Source organism: Herpailurus yagouaroundi, unplaced genomic scaffold (assembly GCF_014898765.1).
Source record: "Herpailurus yagouaroundi ecotype Mexico unplaced genomic scaffold, PumYag 77, whole genome shotgun sequence".
NCBI classification, from domain to species: Eukaryota; Metazoa; Chordata; class Mammalia; order Carnivora; family Felidae; genus Herpailurus; species Herpailurus yagouaroundi.
In genome coordinates, this window is record NW_024412388.1 from 78,359,707 (window position 1) to 78,384,423 (window position 24,717).

Sequence of the window (24,717 nt, forward strand, 5' to 3'; positions counted from 1 at the left end):
GGGGGGAGAAGAAGGGGGAGAGGTTTTTCTGATAAAAACCTTAGACTTCATGCCATATTGACCTTACATGGACTAATTCCTTTCTATAAATTTAAGAAAAAAATAATCTAAACCTCATTTAACACTAAATAAGAAAACAACCTGTTCTAGGGTCTCTAATTTAATAATCTATGCTACAGTTTGGTGTTTGTTTGTTTGTTTGTTTGTTTGTTTTTAATGTTTGGGGTACCTTGATGGCTCAGTTGTTTAAGTGTCTGACTCTTGATTTCAGCTAGGGTCATGATCTCAGTTTGTGGGTTCAAGCCCCACATTGGGCTTTGTGCTGGTAGTTGGGAGCCTGCTTGGGATTCTCTCTTTCTCTCTCTGCCCCTCCTCTGCTTGCACTTTCTCTATCACATGTACACGTGGGAGAGGGGCACAGAGAGGGAAAGAGACAATCCCAAGCAGGCTCCCCACTGTCAGCATAGAGCCCAACACGGGGCTCGATATCACAGTTCTTTGAGATCATGACCTGAGCTGAAAAAGCAAGAGTTGGATGCTCAACTGACTGAGCCACCGAGGCACCCCTATGCTATAGTTTAAAAAGCAAATAAGGAACTATAATTTATTATTTCTTTACTATATACAAGCAGCAACTATAAAGTATAGCAACTCAGAAACAAATTTCTTCAGGAATTTACAAAAGCCTTTAAGTTTTATTAAGATTATTGCAGTTAATTATTAACTATGTTACTATAGCTTGAATACACAGAACATTTTATTGTATTGTATTGTACTGTAATGTATTATTTTAAGGAGCTCAAAGTGGTACACCTGAGTAGCCTGACAACAACCTCAAAAGGTAAGAAAATATATCATTTCCGTTAGCCAGAATTCATAGAAAATATCTTCAGAACTCAATTATACTGGCAGTACACAAGGCATTCATAAACAAAAATTGGTAGGGAGAGATCTGTAACTCAAATTACCTCGAACAGAACATTAAGAAATTTGATTAGAACAATGTGATATGTGCACACACTTATCACGTTCCTCTCCTCTAGATGCATTCCATGTATAGTGCTACTTCCTGAACCTATTGTGGAGAGGGGGTCCCCTTGCACAGTTTCTGGGGTTTCAAACAAGATGCTCACTCAATCAGCAGGGAGTCAGCTATCCACAGGCCCCACTGGCCCAGCAGTTTGCATTACATAAGGAAGTAATTAGTAATATCTAACACAAATTGCTTCACAGGTAGGAATGAATGGCTCCACTTAAAGGCTTGCTGTGTCTTTTCTGGCTTCTCCTTGTTTCATCTCCAGGTTAATAGCTGTGAAGTTACTAAGCTAACAGGGAGAAAAGGTTCTTAATTCATATGCTTTGTGCAGCCATTTTTTCATTCGGCAGATACTAAATGGCTAGCTAGTATGTGTAAGGCACTTGGCAAATCAATCTTTCCCAAAGCATGGTGACAACTAAGAAATGTTAAGAAATAAGAAATTTTTGGGGGCGCCTGGGTGGCTCAGTCAGTTGGGCGTCCGACTTTGGCTCAGGACATGATCTCACATTCTGTGGGTTTGAGCCCCACATCAGGATCTGTGCTTAGAGCTCAGAGCCTGGAGCCTACTTCAGATTCCGTCTCCCTCTCTCTCTGCCTCTCCCCTGCTCGCACTCTGTCTCTGTCTCTGTCTCTCTCTCTCAAAGATAAACATTAAAACAAATTAAAAAAAAAAAAGAAAGAAGAAATTTTTATATATAGTTTATGTCTTCATTTTCATGGGTATTAAAAACATAACTTCACGTTGAAGATGTTAGGGTAAAGCCAGTTTTTCTTTTCTTTAATTTAAAGAGAAATACTGGTAGTACATAATACAGGTAGTATATGAACTCAGCAAAAACTGTGAAGACAGAACACATAAATGTATTTTTGGGAAATGCCACTCTGTAAGGACTTCAAATGCAAAGTAGGTACAAAATTTGTTCTCAAGAAATTCACAGTTTAAAGGATGAAAAAGATAATATACAGATGTAAATATGGGAGGAGAAAGGGGGTCACTTCACTGGGTCCTGAGGGTAAACAGGGCAGAACAGGAAGAATTAAGAGGACACGGGCAGGGAGAGCCTCAAGAGAAATATCAAAGCAGGAGAGGGAACATGGAAAGGTGTGGGGAACACTTAATTCACATGAAGCTGAGGAAATGTAGAAAAGAATATAGAGAAATAAAATTGGAAAGGTAGACTGCAGCCAGATATCAATGGGCCATGAAAGCCAAGCTTAACTAATCAGTGAAGGCAAAGAAAGAATACCATGTAATATAATTCACTGACCTGTGACCATGGCTTGCCTCCTGAAAAATAAAGGGTACATCTATTTCTAGCATATCAGGTATCACTTAATGACATTAATGCATTAATTTATTAAATCCACTTCAATTGCTTCACTTATTTGCCCAAAAGAATATATATTGGTAATTGAGCTAAAAAAAAAAAAAAAATCCCATTTTGGATCCTGTTCCAAATTTTATATGGTGTCATTACTGAATTACCAAGGAGTATCTCACAAGGTAAGGAAATTAAACTTTACTCCTCCAATCCAAGTCTCTCGAACCTAAGGAATTCATTCCCTGGGTTTGTTCCCAGCTCACAAGCCTTCAAGAAACACTTGATGAGTTTGGGGTATATTTTAACCGAAAAACAATCAAAGAATCAGAAACTACTCTGAGGTACTTGCCTTCAACACTTTTTTTTTTTCTTTCTGTTTTTACTTTTATTTGCATGTATTTTATGCAGAATTTACTCCCGGGCCATAAGTTTTTGTTTCTTCAGTTTCTTCTGGATATCTTTTTCTTCTGTGCAACCTCCTCTTCTGGTTTAGGAACAATCTGCTCTTTTTCAGTAAGGATCATCTCAATGTGGCAGGGAGAGCTCACGTATGGGTTAATCTGACCTTGAGCCCTGTAGGTTCTACGCCGCATTTTGGGGGCTTTGTTCACCTGGATGTGCTCAATGACCAGAGAATCTACATCTAAACCCTTAAGTTCAGCATTACTCTCTGCATTTTTAAGCGTGTGCAGTAAAAATTCAGCAGTTCTTTTTGGGCCACCGACCCTGTGTCCTGCCCCACTGTTTGGCCTGGGCACACCTACCAACTCCACCACTGTAGCATCAGAATAGCACACATTGCTTCTGTGAAGTGACATTTTCAGATACTTGGTGGCTTTTCGGATATGCATACCCTTGATGGCCTAGGCAGTTTCCTATGTGTTCTTAAAGTGAACACAAAGATTTGAACCTCTTGCTTTGCATGATTTTGTCGGGTTTTCCGGGGTCAAGTGAATAGCGAACAAGTTTCAGAGATCACCTCAGGCCGCTTATGGGAAGAGGAAGAGCAGTGGCTCCTGGGAGAATTCACGTGCACTCCGCCTTCAACACTTTTTACAAGGAACAACTCACAGGGCTGGGTAACTCTGGTCCCAGTTATATGCAAAAATCTTTATCTCCGATCCTTTGTTCTCTCCTGTAGAAGAAGTACGTCCAACAGTCCTTTATCTCTGCCTCTACTTTACCATCCCTAAAGGAAAACAGCTCTGACATTCTTCATCCTATGAATGTCTTCTTGAGACGCCCTCCTAAGTCTTCACAAGACCTAACAAGTTTCCAGTACAAACCTGAAACAGTTTGGGGTCATAATCTCTCCCACTTTTTGAAAAATCAAGTAAACTGTTGGTAAGCAATTCTGGAATGAAAACAGGATTGTCTGATTTACAGAAAATGATTTGTCTGCCGTCAGGGAGAAGCAGTTAATTATCGTTGGCTGAGAAATGGAGAAAAGGAACTTTCACTACTACACGACCACTAACAGTGATGCTTCCCAATCTTGTATTCCTTCCAGTGTGAGACTCTGGACATAGCATTCACTTGGGGGTAAAGTTCTGCCGAAGAATCTTACTTCGGGATTCAGTTTCCCCATGAATGAAGAGGCTAGAACAAAGCCTAGTTATGTGACCAACTGACAGTAACAAGTCTTTATGTCAGATCTCTAGGAAGAGATGTAGCTGACAAGAAAAAATGGCCTGATGTGACTGAACCATCCGTTCAGAAATGCCAGGTCACACTAAATGGCTTGTGTACTCAATGAAAAGACGGACAGAAGTTTAGGTTAATCTGCCAAAGTAAATACAAAAGAACAAAACAGAAGATTTTTCCTCTTTCAAAAACTGAAAATATTCCAAAATGAATTTATTGAACTTTTCAGACCAGTGTGAACATGTCTTAGAGAATTTCTTTCCTACCCCACACCACATTTTTTTTTTTTTTTAATTTTTACTTTAACTTCGGGTCAGTGTATGCCCTGTAGTCCTTTAGGCTTGGCAGAAAGAAAACAAATCATGAAATACTCAAAGTTAATCCTAAGGGCAAATAAAGATTTATAGTGGTCTTTCAAAGTAGGTAGTGTTGACAAGATAATGAGACAAGTTAATTTATTTGATTTTGCTAATTTCTTCTAGACATACCTTTCAACGAGAGAGCTTCATGATTTAGACCGAATTGCAGGAAGACTGGCAGATTTTTCTAGTTACTATTGAAATACAGAACTTCCGATAAATAAAAAAAAAAATATATGATTTTAGAAGAGTCAATGCAAACAATATCAGGTTCTAAAAATGTCAGGTTCTAAAAACAATTTTGTTGGGATAATCCTCCTTAATAAAGACAATGGCTGCTCTTAGTTAACCATAAATCCTTAGGCTGGGAACAAGTCTCAGTCATTACAACTGACTCATTTGGTGACTGGGAATTCTTTTAGGTCAACGGGCAATGTGCTAAATGGTCACTGTTAGGCACACTGGCCAGCTCTGGATCCAAGGTGCAAAGTTATGAAGTTCTCTCATTTTTATTCCACTTGTTTTACTTCTTCCTGCCATTTTTCACCCAAATACTTTACTGTCTGTTACAGAAGCAAAAGAATAGGGAAAAGGGTGAAATTACAACCACTGGACTTGGTTACTGCAAACAGATCTGATAAAATTCTGAAAGAAGCCAGAGGAAAAAACACAAAATCAAATTTGTGTATAATAAAGCCACTGATTTTTAGTGATAGAAGAGACGTTAGAGATATTCTACTTCAAATATTTGTTGTAGATAAGGAAACTGAAACCTGAAGAGGTAATGGTATGCCCAAGTTCCATGCTGGTTATGGCATCATGGAGACTAGAACTCAAATAACCATTCCAATAATCTAGCTTCTACTTATCTTACTAATAAACTATCTACGTCTTTCTTTATAGAACCAACTCTCTACTATTGGAAAAGAAGGGCTTCCCCAAGTCTTCTGAATTTAGAGCCAGCCTTTAACTAGTGGATAAGAACAGAGAAACATAAGAAACGCCAAGAAATAACTTTGCCCCCTGCAAAGCACCACATGATCTGTCCCTTAACTAACTCATCCCATCTCCTATTGCTTTCCTCCTTGCTCACTCTACTCCAGCCACCCCAGCCTTCTTACTTACCTCCAACAAGCTGCTTCCAAGCTTAGGGCTTTGACATCAGCAGGTCCTTCATCTGGCCTATTCTTCCCTTGGACCTGTGCATGACTCCTTTTCATCATTCAAGTCTCTGTTCAAGTGCACCTCCTCAAAGAAGCCTTTCCTAACCACCCTAACAACCACCCCTTCCTGTATCCTAAATGGGTACCCTATGTTCAAAACAACATAAGCACTATGAAGGCTGAAATTCTGCCTTACTTACCACTGTATCTCTAGTCCCAGAACAATGCCTGCACCTGGTAAACACTCATACATTTTTAGAACGAATAAATGAATCAGTGTATGAAAGACAAAGGAAAAATGAACCAACATATGGGGTAGATTCCACAACATGATGCTGAGAAATCTCTCCATTTATGTTTTTATATAAAATTGAAAGGGAAAGAAGGCAGGTGTATATATAGAAAATTACCAGAAAGCCTACTGGCTTCTATCTAAAGCATATCTGCTAGGTATTTCTGATAAAAGGTCATTGCCAATAAAACAAAAATAACTCTCAGCCTACTTAAGATATGCAAGAATCCAAGATCAAGTCATAATATATTTCAAAGTTCACCTGATTCTGCCAGCAGGAGCCCTGGAGTGCTGAATTTTTGGGCATGTGAATGATATATTTTTATTGAAACATTTTCCAAGATTCCTTTCCAAATTCAACTCCATGGTCTTTTTATCCCTAAAGGGCAAAACACTAACCTGTTTCCAAGCTATTTGGTAATATTTTGGCACAGATAATCCAGTAGAGAGAGTTGTTTGTATAGAAAAGAACTATCGTTAGTAACAGGACGTCCCAACCTGCCCCTCTTTCTAAGCTCTTAACCTATAGATGACAACCCAGCTATTTACATGTAATACTTACCAGATGGCTATTTCATTGTAGTTCAAATACCCACCTTTCCAATATGACTGAGTCAACAAACAACACCAGGAGCAATATTTAAGCTCACGGTTAAGGAGAGCAAAATGACTGAGATCATCTCAATGGGAGCAAGATCAGGGGAAGAATTCACTATCTGCTATATCTTTGCTACCTTTGGCAAATTCTCAAGATTAGGAGTGTCAGGGCCACCAATGCCTGGTACTGTGCCTGACAATAACAGGCGCTTAATAAATACTGATTCAATGATTGAATAAATGTCTAAACCTTGGGAAAACCCACCTTGCCCAAAGATACTGCACATTGACCCCATCTATAGGAATTATGTGCTGCAGATACAAGCTTGGGCTCTGCCAACTACTTCCAAACTCCGGACCTAGAGTAGAGTATTTAGCCTCTCAGCCTCAATTTCCATGCCTGTAAACTAGAGCTAACAACAAGTCCTTTGCAAGGGTGTTGAGAAGACGGACCAAAATGCCAGTTTTCATAATCCTCTGAAGAAGCAGCTTACCAGTGTTTGATTTTGGCCCTGATCAGTGTGCTACTATTACCTCCTGCCTGTAGGTACTTGGATTTTGAAGTAGGATGAGAAACCAATGACATCTGCATACTTGATCCTCAGCCACCTGGCTTCCAAATAAAGAACATTTCTTTTGCCATTTCCCAGCCTTCCCCTCAACCTTTGGGATCTGGGTCTCCTTAAAGACCAGGCCCAAGAGACAGAGCTTGGACAGCACAGATTCACAGGTTTCTTCACCATCTTCCTGTTCAGGCAAGGCTAACTTGGGCAGACCCAACTCTTACTCTCCAAATTTCACTGCAATTCTGGGGACTTCAGAATCCAACAAAGAATGCATGGTCCTGAGAATACCACATTCATTCCACACCTAACCCCAACACCTCATCTACTCCAAAGCAACCTCAAATGTATGAACAGAAACTCAGTCACCTGCCTTTCCATCTGGAATATGACTCTAGAGAAATAGGCACACATGGGAAGTGCTAAAACCATGAACTCCTTCCAAGGCAGCTGAAGTCACCAGGTTATGAGGGAGAGCTAGAGATTTTCCCCAATCTGTGGCTGGGAGGTTTGGGGACAAACATTTGTCTTTAGAGGTCTATCTAAATTGCCCCTCCCAGTGTTAAAGATTATACCAATTCATCCAACTTTGAAGACCTGAGTACATGGTTGAACGCCCATTCTCCACCATAAACACCAACGGGCAAGGCTATCAAGCACAAGCTTTCACAGCTGCCAAGGTACTTGCTTTCTTCAACGTATTTCATACTCCTCAACTGGCTCCATTTTATTTACCAGCCTCCTCCCCTAGTCATGGAAAATTCTCCCTCTAGCTCTCAGCCAAACCACATCCCTATTTCAAACCTCTCCAAATTCTCACCTCCAAAAACCATTGCCAGGCTAACACACCTGGCTCCAATTACTCCAGCAACAAGCCTCCTCCAGCCCCAGCCCCACATCCTTCCAACATGCCTGATTCCTTAGCACTTCTGTGTTTATCTCAGCCCAGCTGTCCTTGATTAAGCCTGGTTGGCTAAGTTTTTATCATATGTGTTTAGAGCAATAATATGTTTCAACGTCTCTGTCCTTTCTGTTTACAGGTGTTGTTCTCTGCCCTGGTGTACACATCCAAGCACAAGCTCCACGAGCTCCTGCTCTCCTCACTCCCACAATGCTTTGCACTGGTGCACAGTCTACGAAGGCTGCTGCTGATGACTGTCCAGCTGCCTGGGTCTAATTACATGAGGAAGGGCCTTTGCTCGGGCAAACTGAAATGATTAGTTCTTCTAATCTTCAGTATTTCAAATAAATAAAAGAGAGTGGGAAATTCTTTGTGTGTACCCTGTCCTGATAAAACAGCAAAACTGTTTGGAAAATCATGAAATTTCTATTGTACAAGGCAGTAAGATCTAAGCAGTCAAACTCAAAAGCATTTCCCAAGTATTTGGAGGCTAGATTTGTCCCAGATCTGTAAACCCTACTTAATCCAGGTTTTCTTAAAACACACATACACATGAAGATATGAGATACACATAGTTTACATTTCAGCTATTAAGTGGCTCCCACTGGATGCTAAGGGTTTCCTTAAAAACATTTTCTAGTTTAACAATCCAAGAAACACTTTTATCTACATTTCAATTGATGTTTTGTACTAAATGCAAGTTTTGCTGTTTTTCAATTTGGAGACCTGAATTAACTAACTATATTTAAAAATATAACCTTAACAAAAAAAAAAAAAGAGGTTAGAGTGGGAGAGAGCCAAAGCATAAGAGACTCTTAAAAACTGAGAACAAACTGAGGGTTGATGGGGGGTGGGAGGGAGGAGAGGGTGGGTGATGGGTATTGAGGAGGGCACCTTTTGGGATGAGCACTGGGTGTTGTATGGAAACCAATTTGACAATAAATTTCATATATTGAAAAAAATATATATATATAACCTTAACTCTTAATGTAGACTAAAAAAAAAAAAAAAGAAGAAGAAATAAAGAAAAGAAACTCAAAAGATTGCACTGAAAGAAATACTGAATCTCAATCTTCCCAGTCTCTTTTTATTGACAAATAAAGAAACTGAGACTCACATGGTTCTATAGATTTGCTCAACTTTAAACAAAAAAGATCTTGATAAATGGAGAGCCAAGTTCTCTATTAGCACTCACAATTCACTACACCTTGAAACCTTAATTAGGAAACACTACTTGGGGCACCTGGGTGGCTCAGTAGTTAAGCATCTGACTTTGGCTCAGGTCATGATCTCACGATTTGTGAGTTTGAGCCCTGCACTGGGCTCTGTGCTGACAGCTCAGAGACTGGAGCTTACTTCAGATTCTGGGTCTCCCTCTCTCTCTGCCCTTCCCCTGATCATGTTCCATCTCTCTCTCAAAAATAAACATTAAAAAAAATTTTTTTAAAGGAAACACTACTTCATGACTAAACCAAACATACTAATATCAATAATCAGATTGCTCAGAAAACATAATTATTTCCAAAATAAAATATCCAAATAAAAATTGCTAACAGTCTATTTAATAAAACTCGACTGTTACAATCAACTTCTGCACATTCACTCAAGCATTTATTTCACATATCTTTATTGAGTGTTCACTATATGCTGGGTATGTTCTAATTACTGGTGATCTCAGTGCACAAAATAAAACATCTCATGGATATTCTTGTAGAAGGGACAGACAACAAACACGTTTAAATATAAATATCAGGTCATATTTTATCAGATGATAGGAGTTTTTTTGTTTTTGGTTTTTTTTTTAAGTTTATTTTAAAAAAAATGAGAGAGACAGAGCATAGGTGGGGGAGGGTCAGAAAGAGAGGGAGACACAGAATCCAAAGCAGGCTCCAGGCTCCAAGCTGTGAGCACAGAGCCTGATACAAAGCTTGAACTCACAGACCGTGAGATCATGACCCTGGCCAAAGTTGAACACTCAACTGACTGAGCCACCCAGGCGCCCCAGATGATAGGAGTTATTTTTAAAAAGTAAAACACAGTTTGGAGACAGTAGGGGTGAGTATGGCTATTTTAAAGGAGGAGGTCCATTGGGCTCTCTGCTGTCAGCACAGAGCCCACTTTGGATCCTCTGTCTCCCTCCTTTGCTCCTCCCGAGCTTGCTCTCTCAAATATAAATAAACATTGGGGTGCCTGGGTGGCTCAGTCAGCTGAGTGTCTGATTTCAGCTGAGGTCATGATCTCATGGTTCCTGAGTTCCCGCCCTACGTCAGGCTCTGTGCTGACAACTTGGAGCCTGGAGCCTGCTTCGGATTCTGTGTCTCCCTCTGTGCCCCTCCCCCACTCACACTGTCTGTCTGTCTCTCTCTTTCTCTCTCAAAAATAAATAAACGTTAAAAAAAAATTTTAATAAACATTTTAAAAATTATAAATGAATGAATGAATGAATGAATGAATGAATGAATAAATGAGTGGGATGGTCAATGAAGGCCTCTCTGTGGAGCTACCAGCAGGGCAGGGACTGGATGAAAGGAAGGAGAAGCGCTCCAGGCAGAGGACTGGAGGCAGGAGTGTGCTCTGTGCCTCTGGAGGACATCAGGCCCAACAACTACAGTGCCATAAGATTGGTGAGAAGCTGGGTGAGGGGTGACCACTGTGCCAGGGATTTTATCCTAAATGTAATGAGAAGTCACTGCAGGAAGCTCAGCTGGTGAGTTTTGTGACTTGGACTTGAAAGGATGACTGAGGCTGCTGTGTGGAGAATAGATCTTATTAGTTAATAATGATAGCAGCTAACACTCATTGTAAGATTACAGCCCAAACACTGTTCAAAGCACCTGTCACATTTTAACTGTTTTATTGGCATAGCATCTATGAAGTAGATACTATTATTTAAAAACCTGCACAGGGGCGCCTGGGTGGCTCAGTCGGTTGGGCGTCCGACTTCGGCTCAGGTCATGATCTCGCGGTCTGTGAGTTCGAGCCCCGCGTCGGGCTCTGTGCTGACAGCTCAGAGCCTGGAGCCTGTTTCAGATTCTGTGTCTCCCTCTCTCTCTGACCCTCCCCTGTTCATGCTCTGTCTCTCTCTGTCTCAAAAATAAATAAACATTAAAAAAAAAAAACAAAAAAAAACAAAAAAAACCTGCACAGAGTCACACAGCTCATAAACAGTGGAGCCAAGTTTGCAAGGCAAGAACCCTAGCTCCGTGTTGTGCTCTCTGAAGGGATCTGGGCTAGGGGTTCACTGTGTCTCAAATAAAAATGTGATGGTGGCTCCACTGAAGAGGGGAGGGTTGGTGTGTGTGTTGGGGGGTGTCAAGCAGATGCTGATTCAGAGTATATTTTTATGGTAGAATAAACAAGTGACATGTGAGAAAACACAGGAGGTCATGGATAATGCCAAGGTTCTTGGGCTTGGCAACTGGGTGGTAGTGTCTTTTTTAGAGATGAAGAACACGTGCAGTGAACAAAATGGGGGCAGGAGAACTACATGGAAGGAACTCAAGATAATCTCCCAAGCTAATGTGAAATCAGGAGTGTATTAGTTTCCTATGGCTGCTGTAACAAGTTACTAAAGATTCGGTGGCTTAAAACAATAGAAATTTACTCTCTCATAGTTCTGGAGGCCAGACGTCCAAAATCAGTCTGTGCCAAATCAGGTTAATGAGCCCAAATCAAGGTGTCAGCAGGGCCATTGTTCCTCCAGAGCTCTAGGAGAGAATCCACTCCTTGCTTCTTCCGGCCTCCCACAGCTGTTGTTATTTCTTGGCTTGTGGCCCTGTCACTCCTATCTCTGCCTCCACAGTCAGACGGCCTTATCCCCTTTTGTCTATATTAAACCTCTGTCTTACAAGGAAACGTGTGATTGCATTTAGACACTGCGCCGATAATCCAGGAAAATCTTCTCACCTCAAAATCCTTCAATTAATCACATTTGCAAAGACTTGTTCTATAAAGCATTCATATAGTAGCATTTTCTATAAAACATTCATGTAGTAACATCTTGGGGAAGAGGATGTAGGCATATCTTTGGGAGCCATTTTTTAGCCTACCACAGGTGTGGACAAAGAGTTGGCAAAATGTATTCCTCCTTTACATGAGAATTTGATCTTCTGTTAACTCTCTTAACTCTGTAACCCTGGTAATCTACAACAACATGCCAACTATAATAAAAGGCAAGTTGCTCATGATAGAATTCTATCCCTAACTGGAAAACTGTATTAGCATTGGAAACATTAAAAATACTTGATAGAAAGAGAGATTTGGGGGCTTCCCTGAGAGCAGTGACTCTCATAAATCAGGCATTTCCTTCATGGCCACCATGGACACAATTCCTATAGAGCATAGTTGCATATTAGCTCCCAGGAGGTATAAAGTTTCTTTTTTTTTTTTTTTAATTTTTTTTTTTTTAATGTTTATTTGAGAGAGAGAGAGAGAGAGAGAGAGAGAGAGAGAGACAGAGCTTGAGCAGGGGAGGGGCAGAGAGAGAGGGAGACACAGAATCCGAAGCAGGCTCCAGGCTCTGAGCTGTCAGCACAGAGCCCGGCCAGTGCAGGGCTTGAACTCACAAACCATGAGATCATGACCTGAGCTGAAGTCGGATGCTTAACCGACTGAGCCACCCAGGTGCCCCAGAGGTATAAAGTTTCTAAACCAGGACAAGACACACAAACTCATACCATGTAGATCTCCTGCCATTTGAGCCATCTACTGGACAGCTCTGGATGGTGATATGAACTGGTGTGCAGACAGCCACAAGGCATCCGAAAAAGAGAGATGTCAGGCTGCCCAGCTGTAAGCTGTGGTCCCCACCCTAGATCTCTTTAAGTAGACTAAAGCCACCTGCGGCCTGTGATAGGCTCTTGGGTCTGAATGTGTATTTGAACCCAAGAAGACCCCCTGGGTGTTTGCTGCCACATGTAATACAGATATCATTTCAGCTTAACTATTTCAGTTTCTTCCTCCACCAAACCCTTTAACAAAGTGACCAGCAGGGAAAAGGAGCAGAGTATTTGTTCCATCTAGTTGCCTCATGGTGGTCTCGCAATAAGCAGCAGAATGGCTAAAAGGGGCAAAGGGAAAGGAAAACTTGGAAAATACAAATTAATAAATTCACGAAAACTGAGCTGACTGTTCCCTTGGGGAGGAGAAGTGAGTAGTGCCTTCAGATGAATATGTCATGTTTCCTGCACTGTGCCTTGAAGAGGCCTACCCTGCAAGATTAAATACAAAAGTCCCAACCCACATCTCTGCTGGAAACGTGCAAGTGGACTCATTACTCAGAGCCAAGATAAAGGATAAATCTTTATGAGTACCGTAAGTATGAGTCATAAAAAATAGGAAACACATGTAGGACTTATACACAGTAATAGTACCGAGCCAGGGAAAGTGTTTAGGAAATGTATATAAAAACACATGGCAAAAACAGGACTAAACAGGACTCTTGTACACAGCTCCAAAACACATCAAAAAAGCTCACAGCAAGTTAGGGGTCCATGCCACTGTGGTCTCTAATAAACAGAGGTCATTTCCCTATTTGGAAATAGGCTGGGTTTCTTTCTTTCTCTCTTTTTTTTTAATGCAAAAAGGAGGAGAATGGAATCAAGAAAAAGTAACTTGGAGAAGGCTTTGAAAGATTTTATGATTTGGGAAATTTGAACAGCTTCCAACTAAAACACTGGGAATTAGATATTTACAGCATTAAAAATGAAAAAAAAAATCTTTTCAGAGAAAGACTTGTTCACAATGGTAATATTACCATTTCATTCACATTCTCACTATCTTAACAACCAGCAACGATAAAGGGGAGAAAAAGTGGAATCTTCAGCCCATACGAAAGCAGGAAACAAAGCAGCAACACACGCACTAATAACTTACAGAGTCATAAAGGGCCAGTATTAAAACCTCTAAATGGTGCTAGGCAGAAAGAACTAACGGTGGGGAACAGGTAGAGCCTTTTGGCCAATTGCACCAGATAAAATCGGTGAGGGGGGGGGATGTTCAGAATACAAGGGAGAACAATTGGCCCCCCTAAGTCTTCTGGGGCCAGATGACAAAGGTAAAATGCCCAAGCGTGACTCATCATTGGAAATTAAACTCTTCACTCGCCTTTGACTTTGGAAGGTCCCCAAATCTACAACTCAAAGTGGCAAGCAAAGGGGACACCCTAAGTACCCAGAAATACCACACCAAAGTGTGCATGTCCATGTCCAGATGGACCTTCAGCTCCCTCAGACTTCAGACTTGTCCTTGATCTCAGAAACAACTACTGATTCCCAAGAAAAGCACTAGTGCATGTCTATCGACCTGAGGTTGAGAGGAGTAGCAGCGGGATGTGTCAAATATTGTTCTTAACTTCTTAACTGTTAAATTTACTACCGACTTCGAGCAAGTCAAAGCTCTTTTGTACCTATTTGGAAGTAGAAATCTCAATACAACTTCCACCTCACACAAAGATCCAACTGTAGACCACTAAAAGACCACCCCCCACCCTGCAGCATGGTTACAGCTAAGTGACATCCCATCTTCTCTCCACCCCCCATTTCTTAGTCCTCTCAGCTGCGAGGTTTCTTTTTCCCTCTCTCCCAAGGAACCTGCACATGTGTGCACATCACTAGGAGGCCACACTTGCCAAGGGCTCACCTCTAAGATAATGAAATGCTGTTTCCATCTAAATCAGTGTACAGGTACTGAGTACCTACTCTGTGGCAAGGCCAGTGCTAGGCACATACAAACTACAGCCACGTCACCAATTTGCTGTAGCAAGTTCAGAAAGAATCAGATTAAGTGTACACATGTTATCAACAAAGAGAATTTAAACTTTAATGGGTGCAATGTGGTATTTGGGCTCCAGGCAAGAATTAGGCTACTGCAGTGATCCTGGATCCTGTGGGTGACTCTCCTTGGCTCATAGTTAAACCCAGCTAGTCTTTCTATCTTCAACAGAAGCCAAATCATATCTGCCATTTGCCTATTTCCCCCAAAGGGTATAAATATTCTAGTTTCAGCCAAGCGACTCTGTGGAGTTTGGGTAAAAAATGCCATTAATACAAAGCACTATTGCAGGATAGTCTTGGACTAGAACCCAGACAATACCAGATGACTGTGGGCAAGGAACCATACCCAGGAATCAAAGTATAGCCATTTCAACTTAGTTTTAGCATTCTAAATCAAGAGGGCATGCAGAGCAAAACCCTATCAGAATATTTTTAAATGGTAGGGCACCTGGGTGGCTCAGTTGGTTAGGCATCTAATTCGGCTCAGGCCATGATCTCACAGCTCATGGGTTGGAGCCCCACACTGGGCTTTGTGCTGACAGCTCAGAGTCTGGAGCCTGCTTCAGATTCTGTGTCTCCCTCTCTCTGCCCCTCCCCCACTCACACTGTCTCTCTCTCTCTCTCTCTCTCTCTCTCTCTCTCTCTGTCTCAAAAATAAACATTAAACAAATAGTGACCAATAAACTTATAAAAGGCAATTCATAAAAAAAATATCTTTTTCAATCCTATTCTTAAGAGATTAAAAGAGCTATCTAGTATCTGGACATTGATACTTTAGCATTTCAGACAAGGCCAAGAAGCTCAGAAAGGACTATTTCAATTAACCACCAGTCTAGCTGAGGTGCCCTGGCAGTCTGGAAAGGAAAAGACAGAGCACACATTTGCAATAGAAGTCAAAGCAACAGGTCTTCCAAACACAGATTCAGATTCCTGCACCTTTAAGAACAGACCCTCATAAATGGATTGCTTCTGCTGGACACCATGCTTTAAATAAACAGACTCTTCTGGCCGACACACCACTTCCTGTAGGGTTCTGGTGGGTAAAGCTTGAAAACGCTGCCAAATCCAATGACCAGCAACTTTTGAGCTGACTTAGAAAACAAGCTACAAAGACTTGAGTCCAGAGTAAACAAAGGAAAAAGCCACATTAAACAGGGAACAAATTACTATACAGGCAGGGATATTTTAAGTGCTCACTGAGCAAAAAAACAAAATAAAAAAAATCAAGTTATTAGATATTTAACAATACAGGGTAGAGTAAAATGCCCTCTCTCAATTGGCGGAATCAAGGCTAATTAATTCCAGCCATATTAAGAATTGGCTGGGAATCATCCCCTACATCATGAGGACAGATCATTCTTTCCTTTTTTTTTTTTTTTTTTTTAAATTTTGTTTATTTTTGAGAGAGAGAGAGAGAGACAGAGCATTAGTAGGGTAGGGGCTGAGAGAGAGGGAGACCCAGAATTTGAAGCAGGCTCTGAGCTGTCAGCACACAGCCCTGACGTGGGGCTCAAACCCACAAGCAGTGAGATCATGACCTGAGCTGAAGTCAGTCGCTTAACCAACTGAGCCACCCAGGTGGCCCCAGGACAGATCATTGTTAATGGCCTTACTTCAAATCTGGCTCAGGTCATATGAGTTACCCAAGGGAGCTGCATGGAGTTGAAAACCACTTACAGCTTTTTACCCAGCTGAGGGAAAGGACTAACTAGTTTACTAGCAGATGACTACAATCTGTAAGAGTAGAGAAAAATGTAACAAAAATTCAGAAATGGACTGGGGAAAGACTGACACAGGGCTCTGGATACTTTAAACTGCAATAGCATGAGATTTAATTAGGGAAAATAAATCAAAGCCATAATACAAAATGGAGGATACCTGCTTAGCTAGAGTGGTTAAGAGAGGCCTGAGAACAAAAACACCAAGTCCACGAATACAATGCAAATCAAATAAAAGTACACTGTGGAAAAGGGGAGTAGTTTCAGAAGACTTACAGTGATACTTTTAAATAACACCTTGGCATCATTCAAGAACCTAATATGCACAAAGCAAAAGAGGTCCAAGATTTGGTTCCTGCCCCTAAGGACTCCACTCACCAGCTGGGTGTGCAAGATTAACACATGATTCAGCAGCAAATACTACAAGAAAATACACAATCCCATTCTCTGGGGAGGTACAGACTGTGCTGGGGTTGAGAATGAGCAATTTTAGAACAGAGGGAGAGGGAGAGGGATAAAGGACAAAGGAAGAGTTGCTGTAGAGTCAAGACTTAGAAATGGGCTTCTAACATGGCACAGATTGAGTTAAGAGGGAACTTCAGGTGGAATTAGGAAGAAAGGTGTGGGGCAATGGAATCTGCACGGAAGCATCTCTAAGGGATTCAGAAGAAAAGGGTTCACATACCACACACACGTGGAGAAACACGGATCCACAGGGTTAGTCCAAACCCTCACTCATGCAGCCTTTCCACTCTCATCTTCCACTTTCGAGCCCCAGCCCACCCTACCCACCCCCCACTGTCCCCATTTTGTCCCCATCCTCTATTCCAATGGTTGGCAAGCTTTCTCTGCAAATGGCCAGATCATCAATCTTTCAGGCTTTGTCACACTACTCAACTCTGCCATTGTAGTAAGAAAGCAGCCACAGATGATAGATAAATGAATGGGCACGGCTATATTCCAATACACTTTATTTTATTTACAAAAAAACCCCACCAAAACCCAAAAAACAAAAAAACTTTATTTACAAAACTAGGTATCACACTGGTGAATGGATAAGCAAAACGGTACAGCCATACAATGGAGTACTGTTCGGAAATAAAAAGGAATTAAAATAACTAATACATGCTACAACATGGATGAATCTCAAATGCATTATGTTAAGTGAAAGAAGCCAGTCATAAAAATCACATGCACTATACCATTCCACCTATATAAAATACCCAAAATAAAGAAATAAAGTAGACTTTATTTCTACTTCAAGGTGGTTGTCTAGGGCAGGGGGTAGGACCACAGGCAATGGAGAGTGATTGCTAATGGGTACAAAGTTTTCTTTTGGAGAGCTGAAAAATAAACTTTATGGTATGTAAATTATGTACATATAAAATAGGCAGCAGGCAGAATTTGGCCCAAAGGCCAGTTTTGCACTCCTTGAACTGTACCCCAGCCACACACATGTACATGGAGGAATTTTTCCTCTACATGTGGTTTCTGCTTTCTCCTCTGTGTATACTGAGGCCTCTCTTCCCTTCTGCCCAGAAACTTCTACTTGACTTTCAAACCCTTTATTAAATGCTCTCTTCTGGGAATCGTCCCCACACCTGCAGATAGAATTACCACTGCCTCTGCTGGGCTCCTGAAAAATTTTGTTAATTTTAGAACAAATAATGGTCATATTATTTGTCACATTGCATTAAAATTTATTTGCTCTCAATCCTCAGTAAATTCTGAAGACATAAACATGAGTAAGAATGTAACAGAATTGGGGCCCCTGGGTGGCTCAGTCAGTTGAGTGTCTGACTTCAGGTCATGGTCTCATGGTTTGTAAGTTCGAGCCCCACATAGGCTCACTGCTGTCAGCATAAAGCCCACCTCAGATCCTCTGTCTCCCTCTCTCTCAAAAATAAATAAAACATTTTAAAAAAAGGATGTGGCAGAATGTCTACCTAGCAGGCAGTAGGTTCTCACTGAATGCATCTGTAAATGAATGAATTATGAGATGTTATGTAGAGAAAACTGGTTTTAAGAAATGTTTCACAAGCTAGACTGAAACAATCAGTCCCAGGAAACTGGTTTATTTATTTATTTTTTTTTTAATTTTTTTTTTTCAACATTTATTTTTGGGACAGAGAGAGACAGAGCATGAACGGGGGAGGGGCAGAGAGAGAGGGAGACACAGAATCAGAAACAGGCTCCAGGCTCCGAGCCATCAGCCCAGAGCCTGACGCGGGGCTCGAACTCACGGACCGCGAGATCGTGACCTGGCTGAAGTCGGGCGCTTAACCGACTGCGCCACCCAGGCGCCCCCCAGGAAACTGGTTTAAAAAGCTGCAGGGTAAGGGGTGCCTGGGTGGGCTCAGTGAGTTGAGCTTCTGACTCTTGATTTCAGCCCAGGTCATGATCCCAGGGTCCTGGAATCAAGCCGAGCATGGAGCCTGCTTAAGATTTTCTTTCTCTCTCTCTCTCAAATTAAAAAAAAAAAAAAAAAAAAAAAAAGCTGCAGGGTAAGTGGAGAAGAACACAGAAATTCAAGAGATATTTCAGAGAAAATGTCAATAAAACCTGGTGGCTGACCGATACAGGGTCTGAAAGGGATGGGTAAATCCAAGATGGTTCAAAGGACCTATGGCAGATGGCAGCAGTGACACTGATGGGACAGGGAAGTTGGACTGATAAACAGCACTGGGGGAAGAAGTCCGGCTCACATTCCATTTCAGAGATGATAAAAAGAGCTAGCATTTGATTGCTGACTGTATGCCAGGCACACATGGCAGCCCTAAGTGCCATACAGCCACCTCTAAGCCACAGTAAACTCTCTAAGGAATTGCTACTATCATCTGCATTTTGCAGATGAGCATATGGGGCTTAGAGAATGAAGTAACTCCCCAAGAGGCACATGCCTGGGAAGTGACTGGGAGCTTGAGGTAAGACCAGGGAGGCAGGGTTCTTTAGAGACCTGACTGGAGCTCCACTGGAGAAGCCTGGAGGGAGTGTTGGGAGTCTTTCGCATGGAGGTGCGAATCCAGAGAATCCAGAGAATAGATGAGTGACCCAGGGACAACAGACAGGGTTTTTAAAAAAAAAAAAAAAAAAAAAAAAAAAGGCCAAAGACCATACTCCAGTCAAGAACCCCTGAGAAGGAACAAAGAGTTGGGAAAGAAACAGAAAAACAGATGGTAGGGAAGGAGGAGAACCAGGCTAAGGTAACATCCTGGAGCCCAGAGAGAGATGTCAGAAAAGGGGGTGCAGAAAAAGGAGTCGAGGAGGAGTAACAGTGGGGAAAAGTGCTGGGGTAGTAAGTGCTCTGCCACAGGAATCAGGGCCTCTGCGTTCCAGTCCGGCACTGGCACCAACTTCTTGTCTGACAGTGAACAAGTCGTCACTTTACTCCCTGGCCCCGGTCTCCTCTGTACGGTAGTTAAGTCTAGACTGTCTCCAGGGCACCCCTCCAATCCCAGCATCCCATGAGTCGGTCTGAAGGGCATCATCAGAGATCAGCTCAGGAGAACAGAAGTCAGGCTGCAGAGGAAAGAAGGCAAAGGCAGGACACGCAGATGTCGACTCATTCAAGAAGTGGGAGAGACAAGGATAAGAGAAACACAATAGCGTGGAGAGATGATCAGCAGCGCCACATTCACATCTGGCATCTTCAATGTGGAAGAAAGAAAAGTAAAATAATTAAAGTAATTAAAAGTAAAAATAAAATAAATAAAGTAAAATAATTAAATAATTTCTGTGCTCATTTTCACAGAAACACTCAGAAAACACAGTGGGGGAATGAATGAAAGGGATTTAAGAAACATTTCTGCAGAATTTGAGTAGTTAAATCACAGATATTAGCAGTAAATTTCTTTTTACTCTCAAACAAAATGTCAAGATAGCAGATAAGCAACGAAAACAAGAAAGTACAAGTTAGAGATTTGGACACTGCACACACAAGCTGGGCATTTGCCCAATCAGCACATCTGGGTCTCAGATTTGTAGACTTGCCTCGTACTTTGGTCTACTGCTTGTTAAAATACTCTCCAAAAAGTCCTAAAAGCAAAAAAAAAATCCCATTTTCAAATGCAGAGGGGGCTCCTGTAAAAACATTTTCTAACAACATTTTTAGGAAATTAGAATTTTTTAAAAGTCAAGAGGAATTACCATGGCAACAACGGTATGGATCAGGGCTGTAATCCCAACCTCCATAAAGACAAACACCACACTGGTTGGAAAATGCTGCTGCAAAAATTTTAGAGGGGGTCCAGGCAGTCTCTTCTCCAGACTGGGGAAGAGGCAATCATGAAAGGTTTTTTTTAATCTGTCACCTCTCAAGCAGCAAAGAACTTAACCCGGCATTACCTCATGCTAAAATGGCAGAGACCAACCAGGCTCAGTCCCCCTGGTGGGGCAAGAAGGAGTGCTTTCGGAGGGCAATTTCACAGCATCTGGACGTTACTATGATCAATGACAGGGTTTAAGCAATGTGGCCAGCCAGCATCTTGGTAGGAATGCTGTAACTTTTTCGCTTGGTTTGTGTCCCGATGTGTTTGCTCACCCCTGATGTTTACTATTATCGCTCTGATTTCTGCTTTTACTTTTTTCTACACTTCCAAAACGGGGTTTCTGAAGAGTTCTTATTTCAGAGTTGGCTATAATTTCTGATTCAACATCTTGCCCCAACATGTTAGAAACCATCCTTCACTAGTGTGGCCCGTTCTAAACTGGCCTGCATTGTCCTCTGCTGAGCCAGCAGCCAGGTCTAGTTGCCTTGCTGTCCCCAACCCTGCTCCTAGCCTAGCACCTTCATAGTGCCCAGCAGGGTGTATTGAGTACCTCAGGCACCAGGGTGGCTCAGTCAGCTAAGCATCTGACTTTGGCTCAGGTCATGTCACGGTTCTTGGGTTAGAGCCCTGCATCAGGCTCCCTGCTGTCAGCATGGAGCCTGGAGCCTGCTTGGGATCCTCTGTCCTACCTCTCTTTGCCCCTCCCCCGCCTGTTCTTTCTCCCTCTCTCTCTCAAAAATAAATAAGTAAAAACTTAAAAAAAAACTGTATTGAGTATCTTCACGTGAAGGGGCAGCTCCCTTCAAATGATGTGACTGGCCTGTTTATTTAGAGCCTCCAATCCTGCATGGGAGTCAGATTCAGTTGTCTTTCAAATTAATGAAATAAGTTCCACAGCAGCACTCAAATGAATAGAGAAATGTGACCCTTTTGTCAGTTTAACTTTCTGATATATCTGCTGTAGATCTGCACAAAATGGTCAGTTCAGAGGTAATCTCACCTAAAATGCTGGAGTGATTTCCAAAACAATCTCCATTTAAACGAACACCAGGCAGCATTTATACATGGAAGGTATTTGTTTAGTAACTAAATTTCACCAATATACAATGTCTGTGTGTGAGCGGTTTACTCTGACACTTGCTAAGCATATACTACATGTAAGATCTCTGAAACATTAACAGCCTTGAGTTTATTTGGATTTTTTCTGCACATACACAAGACGAGCACTGGCAAATCACTCATGAATAACTGCAGAGGAAAAAATGTCCCAGGCAGAGAAGGAATGTAGCCAGTATGCTACTGTTTTCGTGTTCATCTGATATTTTTGCTCCAACATAGGTAGTCTCCAAAAAGCCAGTCTTGTAATTTTGTATCCATTCTTTGGGTGGTGATGAGCAAAGGTAAGACATGGCCCATTCCACTCACCCCTGGGCTGCTCTGTCTGTATTTTAATAACTGAGGGGGAAGATGGGGCACCTGGCTGGCTCAGTCAGTTAAGTGTCCAACTTCGGCTCAGGTCATGATCCCACGGTTCATGGGTTCAAGCCCCACAACGGGCTCTGTGCCTACAGCTCGGAGCCTGGAGCCGGCTTCAGATTCTGTTGTCTCCCTCTCTCTCTGCACCCCCCTGGCTCATTCCCTGTCTCTCTCTATCCCTCAAAAATAAATAAACGTTAAGAATTAAAAAAAAAAAAAAACTGAGGGAGAAGAGAAATGTTGTTCACCTACTAACATTGTGGAAACAGAGACAAGACTATGTATAGATAGGTGAGTAGGTAGGTAGTAGTGATCTCCAAAATGTTTAATCCCTGAACTGCCAGATTCCTCAAAGTAAGCAAAAAAGATGTCAAATCAGAAGTCAAAGTCCATGGAATAAAGCTTGCCTATTTCATTCATAGCAGGAAGAGTCCTTTAATTTGTTCATTCTCCCTTATCACATGGTTCAAGCAAATTTGGTCACAAGAAGTCATGGATGGAAGCAGAGGACAGGTGGGTTACTTTTGTGAAGGCAGCTGAAAGCCTTATGGGGGGAGGGAGGGAAGGAAATAATCAACAATGAAGGACAGATGGGAGGTGGCATTTGGTATGGCCATTAATGGCCACGTAGAGTGCAAGGGATCCTCAGTTTCCTGCATTTTAGAATTGCTAATGTATGATGGGATAATCTTCTAAATGAGACAGGAAAAAAGACAGCAAGAGACCAACCTTAATACTGCCCCAAAGCCACAAGAAGGGAATGAAAAGGGACTGGGGACACTGGAATGAGCTGTCACAAGCCTATGCAGGAAACCCAAACCCTGAGTAGATCAGCTGGCTCACCTAACAGGTGGAGCCAGAGTGGTCAGCAGGTTTCATAGCCGGGAACAAGGTAAGAGCTGAAGGTGGAAGGGAAGTGGATGGCAAGAGTGGGGAAAGCCTGTGCTAGAAGAGCCCAACCGACCCGGCGTCCACTGCCTCCCTAAGCCTTGCTCCTTTCTCTGGTGACAATGAGGACAGGCAGAAATAATACAAGTGCCAGGGAGGTGGCCAGCCCCCAGCAGGCACTTCACCACCACCATCACCATGGTCGTCGCTGTTACTGTAACTCAGTGGGCATGGGAACTGTTAAGAAGCAAGCAGAACAGTTAGCATTTCAGAGAGATGTGCTTACTTGCTTCTCTTTCTCCCAACTGTGGTCTTTCCTGCCCTCAAAAGGAAGCGGGGGGGGGGGGGCACCTTAGTGGCTCAGTCGGTTAAGCATCTGACTTAGGCTCATGTCATGATCTCACGGTTCTTGAGTTCCAGCCCCCTGTCGGGCTCTGTGCTGACACCTTAGAGCCTGGAGCCTGATACGGATTCTTTGTCTCCCCCTCTCTCTGCCCCTCCCCTGCTCACACTCCGTCTCTCTCTCTCAAAACTAAATAAACATAAAAAAAAATTTTTTTTAAAAAGCAGGGAAGGAGGAACAACTTTATGCCACAGTCCTCGAGAAGGTACAAAGTAAAAGTGATTTGCAGCCACATGTGTGATTAACCACACATCCCATTTGGCCCCGCCTGCCAAGACGTGTGGATCCAAATTTCATACTCAACCATACCAAACACACTAACCCATAGAGCCAACAACTATGCTTTTCTTTTTGCTTTGTCCTCATCCTGCATTTCTGCTTACACTGTTGAGATGTCTACTGTAAGCCTATCCCAAATCCTTTCTTTGGAATGAGGCAGAGAATAAGCAAATACATGAAAGTATGAACGGTTCTGAACTTTCTGAGGGATAAAGTTATTAAACCTGGTCCCTTTCCCATGACAATGAGCCTTCCAGATCTTTCCTCCATACAACCAGTTATTGGAATAGACATTAAGAGTTACTGCTTTAATGTCAAGACAAATATATAAATTTAAACACCATGTCTTTTATATACGTAGGTAATGCTAACTAGGGGCTTGGTCTCAGCAGCTTTTCATAGTAAACAGGCAATTAGGTAAGTCGGAAATAGAAAAGACACATGGCCACATAAAAGCAGGTCACAATAAAAATTAGATAGGAAACAAAATTGTTGCCATTCCAGCAACTAATGAAAGTATGTTACTGTAAGCAAGCCTCTGGTGGTGCTATAACCCTTCTCAGGAATCAGGAAACACCCGAGGGCCCAAACTCTGACAGGGGGACGGGTACGTTTTAGAAGTCAAAGAGCAAGAGCTGGTTTTCACAGGATGAAAATGATGACACCGGTGTCTGCTTATTCCTGAAGACAAAACTGATCTCTCTGGGCTGTTTACTGTCTTCTGCCCTTCTCTGTCGCCAGAGAGTCTTTTTCAAGTTTCCTGTTCACTTCCAGGCCTGTTGTTTCCAAAACCAATGATTACAAATGAGAGGTGTGGTCTCAGATGAAAAATACAATTATAGGTCTCTGCACTGTCCTGAGGAGAACCCAGCAGGGAGGCCAGTGGCAAAGCAGTGCTTTGCTACAGAAGGCTTTGTATACATTATTGTCACAAGCGAGTTTCTGACACAAATTCTCTGCTGGCCTCTAAAACGGTTTCTCTGACTTAAGCATAACTATTTCCCCAAATCTTGTCAACCTGCTGCAGTTATT

General features: G+C 42.1%; 1 protein-coding gene and 1 pseudogene across 4 annotated transcripts in view; both read right to left on the reverse strand.

Moving 5' to 3' along the window:
- TGFBR3 (transforming growth factor beta receptor 3) overlaps positions 1 to 24,717 on the reverse strand; it is a 205,943-nt gene that overhangs the window by 90,762 nt on the left and 90,464 nt on the right. The window lies entirely within an intron of this gene.
- On the reverse strand, positions 2,773 to 3,227 carry LOC121027469 (60S ribosomal protein L17-like; annotated as a pseudogene).